Source organism: Rhodamnia argentea, chromosome 7 (genome assembly GCF_020921035.1).
Source record: "Rhodamnia argentea isolate NSW1041297 chromosome 7, ASM2092103v1, whole genome shotgun sequence".
NCBI classification, from domain to species: Eukaryota; Viridiplantae; Streptophyta; class Magnoliopsida; order Myrtales; family Myrtaceae; genus Rhodamnia; species Rhodamnia argentea.
Genome location: NC_063156.1, coordinates 28,932,337 through 28,938,065, shown reverse-complemented (window position 1 = coordinate 28,938,065; position 5,729 = coordinate 28,932,337). Strand labels below are relative to the sequence as shown.

The window sequence follows — 5,729 nt, the reverse complement described above, 5'->3', positions numbered from 1 at the left end:
GGTCACGACAACTTAGCGACTCAGCTGGGGAACGTAAGAGGACTTAGGCCTGGAAAATTTCATGAAATTTTTGGTTTGGCAATTTTGGTTGAACGTAAGAGGATTTTTCTGAATTTTGTCAATTTTTTTAGGAGACTATTTGCCGGAAGGGCAAAATCTTCATTTTAAAAAAAAAAAAATCGGAGGGCCAAAATACCTAAATTAGGATTTGGCCAGTTTGGGACTTTTTTGGGAATTTCTCAGAATTTTTTCAAGTTTTTTTGGGAGACAATTTCCCAAAAGGGAAAAATTGTCATTTTCGAAGTAACGGGAAGTCAAATTACCCAAATTAGGATTTGGCCAGTTGATTGTAGCCATTTCCTTTTTTTTTTTTTTTGGGATATTTTACTCTTTCTCAGAATTTTTTCAATTTTTTTTGGGAGACAATTTGCTGGAAGAGCAAAATTGTCATTTTTTTTTAAATCAAGGGCCAAATACTTACAATAGTCCATCACTATTTCCTTTTCTTTTTTTTTTTATTTTTAAAGATATTTTCTGATTTTTTTTTGAAATTTTCTACATTTTTAATCAATTTTCATTTTTCTGATTTTTTTTATTATTCGAATTTCTAAATTATTAAAAAAAATTTCGAACCTAGTCAAACTCGGCCCACGCTTCTCTGGCCATCCGATCACCTTTTTTTTTTTTTTTTTCCTAAAAATTCATTTTAAACTCCTAAAATTATTTTTAATATTTTGAAAATCACTAGATCGTGACACATGACCATAAATATTTTTAAAGAATACCAAAATTCGTAATTATTTTAATGAATACGTAAACATAAATACTTTTAATATTTTGAAAATCGCCGGATCGCAACATGTAATGATTTTTCTCGTTCCCAAAACAGTAAATATTTTTAAAGAATACCTAAATTCGTAAACATTATAACTATTATCAAAACATGAACAAATAATTAAAACATATTATTAACAACCTATAAGTAACATAGATGATTTAGGTATAAATAATAACCAAATAAATAAATCTATATTTACGAAACTGCAAAAAATAACTACAACGAAATTTACCTCAAACTACCGAGGGAGAGCATGCACCGAATGAGAAGCTCAAACTGCCAAGAGAAAGCACCGAGTAAGGAGGTCGACTTTGCTTTTGTGTCAAATTCTGCAAAATAAAAAATTCACAAATTAATTTAAACATTACAAAAATATTAACAATAAAATAAAAACATAGTACTAACAACCTATAATAACATCAATTTACATAAAAATGTAACACTTAGTTGAAAAATTATTTAATACCAATAAAGACGCCCGAGGTGAGGGGGATCTCCTTCAATGAGCAAATGAGGTCGACGAACAAAAAGTATCGAGCGAGGAAAAATGAACGACAGCAACAAAAGAGCTATGCTTTTGATGCGAGGGAGAGTGCGAGGCAAGGGAGAGCCCGAGGCGAGGAGCTTATGAGGCGAGGGAGAGCCTTCAGCGAGGAGCTTATGAGGCGAGGGAGAGAGTTTCTGACCGAGGGTTTCTGAGAACCTTCGACGAAGAGCTTCTGAGGCGAGGGAGAGGATTTCCGAATGAGGGAGGGAGAGCCTTCGACTACGCTTAAAAAAGCAGAGTTGAAGGCTTTGCAGCTCCCGTGAAGGCGCTGTAGCACCTTTAATAGGGCGTTGCAGGTGCTGCTATGCTTGCAAAGGTGCCATAGCACCCATGAAGGGGATAGGGGGGCACTACCCGCGAGCCAATGACCGAGTGAGGCCTAAAATGGTAAAAAAAAAAAATTAACCTATTTTGGTAATTTTTTAATCCTAATTTTGAAAAAAATCCCGAAAATTTCTTGAAGACTATTTGCCCCAACGCAATACCAAACTTCTAGGCCACAAACAACTTCCCTAGTGTCATAATATAACGATCTTGTCTCGACGAGTGATAAAAAATAATAATTTTTATTGAATAAAATTCCAAAAAAAATGCTTAAAATGTGATACGAGATCTAAAACACGTAGGCTCTGATACCACATGTAAATTGCAATTATAAACCTTAAGCGGTGATCCAATATCATCACGTTTAGTTATACGAATCACAAATCATAAAGTAGAGGAATTTACGCACATTATTTCGGATCCATCGTTCTTGATGCAAAATTGCAATGAATCGATGCTCAAGAGCTTCTCTTCTAGAACCCCTTTAGACACTTTCTTCAATGAAACAGCGCCTCACGTATTGCTTCTGACGACTCTTTATGTAAGGTTATGTGAGCATTATATTTTAGAGGAGGAAGTTGAGCTCTATTTATAGAGTTTGTAACTTATCCACGCATTGTAGATAATTTTTAACTCAGCTCATACTATTCAGTCCCATATCCAACTGGATTAGAAAACTTTATATCTTTTCTTTATTAGATCAATAATAATTAATAAAACCCATATAAAATATATTCTAACACTCTCTTTCTCACCTTGAAGTCCTATTTGCCCGATGAACATGGCACTCTTGGAGTCGCCATTGGAAGTCCAAGACATCCATCAAATCATGGAACTCGTGGAGCAGAAATTTTTGAAATTTCCACACCATTCCTTTGACGTTGTCAGATAAAGATACTTCTGGCCTTTTATAGCCCTTGTGATTGCATTGCATCCTTCTTCAGCTAAACTGCTAAGCAGACTTTGAGTTTGAGCCATGTTCTTCAACATTCTTCTTGTGCTCTCTCTGCTGCCAGTTTTGGCTTACGCGCAAGATACCAGGTTTGTGTACAGCGGTTTCCGATCAGCCAATCTGAGCCTTGATGGGATTGCCAGGGTCACCTCCAATGGCCGCCTGAAGCTGACCAACGGCACCACACAGCAGAAGGGCCATGCATTCCATCCCGAGCCGGTCCAGTTCAAGAACTCGCCGAACGGCTCCGTTTTCTCCTTCTCCACCACATTCGTCTTCGTGATTCAACCGCAGTATGCGACTCTAAGCGGCCATGGGATCGTCTTCGTGATCGCGCCCCAAAGAGGCCTCCCTGGGTCCCTGCAGGGCCACTACCTCGGCATGTTCAACGAAACCAACAGTGGCAGCGACACCAATCATGTGTTTGGGGTGGAACTTGACACGATCCAGGACAGCGACTTTCAGGATATTAATGACAATCATGTCGGAATCGACTTGAACGGGTTGATATCAGCAAACTCAACTCCGGCAGGGTATTATGCAGATGGTGGGGAGTTCAAGAATTCAACTCTAATCAGCGGCAAAGCAATGCAAGTTTGGGTGGACTACAATGCAACTGAAACGCGGATCGATGTCACATTGGCTCCGGTCAATGTGCAAAAACCGAAGACTCCCCTTCTCTCTCGTAGGCAGGATCTCTCGTTGACCATCAACCAGAGCATGTATGTTGGCTTCTCGTCATCGACCGGTTCAATCCAAACTTCTCACTATGTTCTGGGCTGGAGCTTCAGGGTAAATGGAGAGGCTCGGGCACTTGTCCTGTCCCAACTTCCTAAGCTTCCTCGGATTGGCAAGAAGACGTCGAGAGTACTGACTATAGGGCTCCCGCTGATGGTCCTTTCGTTGTATCCATGCTGATCTCGAGCGTAGTTTATGTAATAAGAAGGAAAAGGAAATTCGCTGAGGTCCCCGAAGATTGGGAGAGGGACTACAGCCCGCACCGGTTCAAGTACAAGGATCTCTATATCGCGACAAAAGGATTCCAGGAGCAAGAGCTATTAGGGACGGGTGGGTTCGGTCGAGTCTATAGAGGGATCTTACCCACATCGAAGATAGAGATCGCAGTGAAGAGGGTCTCCCATGAATCGAGACAAGGGATGAGGGAATTCATAGCGGAGATCATCAGCATCGGTCGGCTCCGTCACTGCAACATAGTGTTGCTCCTTGGTTACTGCCGCCGGAAAGGGGAGTTGCTCTTGGTATACGACTACATGCCCAATGGGAGCCTCGACAAGTACCTCTATAACCAACCAAAGGTCACCCTCAATTGGAGGCAAAGATTCAGGGTGATCAAAGGAGTGGCATCTGGGCTGCTTTATCTGCACGAAGGGTGGGAGCAGGTGGTGATCCACAGGGATATAAAGGCGAGCAACATCTTGCTAGATGCTGACTTAAATGGAAGACTTGGAGATTTTGGGCTTGCGAGACTATACGACCATGGATCCGACCCTCAATTGACTCACATAGCAGGAACGCTTGGTTATCTCGCCCCTGAGCACATGCGAACCGGCAAGGCCACTAGGAGCACTGACGTGTATGCCTTCGGAGCATTTTTGCTCGAAGTCGCTTGCGGGACAAGGCCGATAGAGCGTCAGGCGGAGGACGTGATACTAGTGGACTCGGTATTTGCTTGCTGGGACCGAGGTGCCATTCTCGAGGCAAGAGATCCGAATTTCGGGGCGGAGTTTGTGGAAGAAGAGATGGAGTTGGTGCTGAAACTCGGATTGACGTGTTCCCACTCGGACCCGTCGATGAGGCCGAGCATGCGTCAAGTTTTGCAGTACCTGGAGGGCGATCTCCCCATGCCGGAATTGTCGTCCGTCGGCCTGTCCTCCGGTGGGCTAACGTTCGCTCATCGTGAAGGTTTTGATGATGTAACCGTGTCTTATCCGTCCACCATGTACAAGGCATTCGCGCATTCCTCTTCTTCTGTCGCAGAATCGCATCTCTCAGGTGGACGATGAGCCTCATGGTTTAGTTCCTAATTTAAATTCTATCCTTTTGTAGAAATCGATCAGGTGTAAGATGAGATCATGTGCAGATGTAGAATACGTAGGGTCTACGAGTCTAGTCTGTGTAAGTATCGCTAAAGTACACGCTCTTATTCTTGATATGGCTCAAATTAGCTTCCGGCGGCAGCCGCCGTTGGCTGCTGCTCCGCAGGTGTAGTTCACTGGTTGGTGTTCTTCGTTTTTGCTCTGCAGAGCTAATCACAATTCCACACATCAATCGGAAATGCTTTTTTATATTTTGTCTCTTTCTCTCTCCTCCTCCTCCTCTGTTTTTCCTTTACTCCGTCTCAGTTTCTTCATTGTTTTGGCCGCCCTGCAACTATCTGGTGTCTCCCTCCTCTGTTACAAGATCGAGTCCCCGTCATAGTCCGCTCGTCTTCGCACTCTCTCACAGCCACGTCGGCCCCCGCCGGCCACCAAGCACCACGACGGCCGAACGTGTTGGGGAGAGAGAGAGAGTAGAGGGCGGTGGTTGTGGGAGGTCTCAAGTTGCAGATCAAGAGCAGAGGTGGAAGACGGAAACGACCGAACAGAGAGAAGAAGAAAGAGAGAGAACAGGTTACGTAACGGCACCGTTGTCTTTTGTTTTTCTCTAACCAGCAACGTTGTAAGCTTACTTGGTTCACTGATGGCATGACGTCTGATCTTTTACGTATTCTCTTGGCCTGTCATCGACGCATTGTACTTCTGTTCTCGAAAATAATTTGATAACATTAAAGGCTAATTTGATAATAATTCTGCCCTCAAAAATAATTTCTGAGCAGAAATTATTTTTTCTAATTCTGTTTTCGAGAATAAAGAAGTAGACTTTTTTTTTCTTCTTATTTTTATTTCCAAATATGTTCCCTAAGCACCGATCTGCTCTCCGGAACAAAAAAATTAACTGACTATCAAACAGATTTCTATTCTTCTTTTTGTTTTTGTTTTCGGAAACAAAAGAATATGAGTTGGAGAAACATGAGCGTTATTAAACAGGCTCTAAACTTCTCAAGGCAC

The 5,729-nt window shown here is 42.3% G+C and overlaps 1 pseudogene; it reads left to right on the top strand.

Annotated features, from left to right (window-relative positions):
- Positions 1-2,506: 2,506 nt before the first annotated feature.
- LOC115749533 lies at positions 2,507-4,966 on the top strand (annotated as a pseudogene).
- The last annotated feature ends 763 nt before the right edge of the window (positions 4,967-5,729 follow it).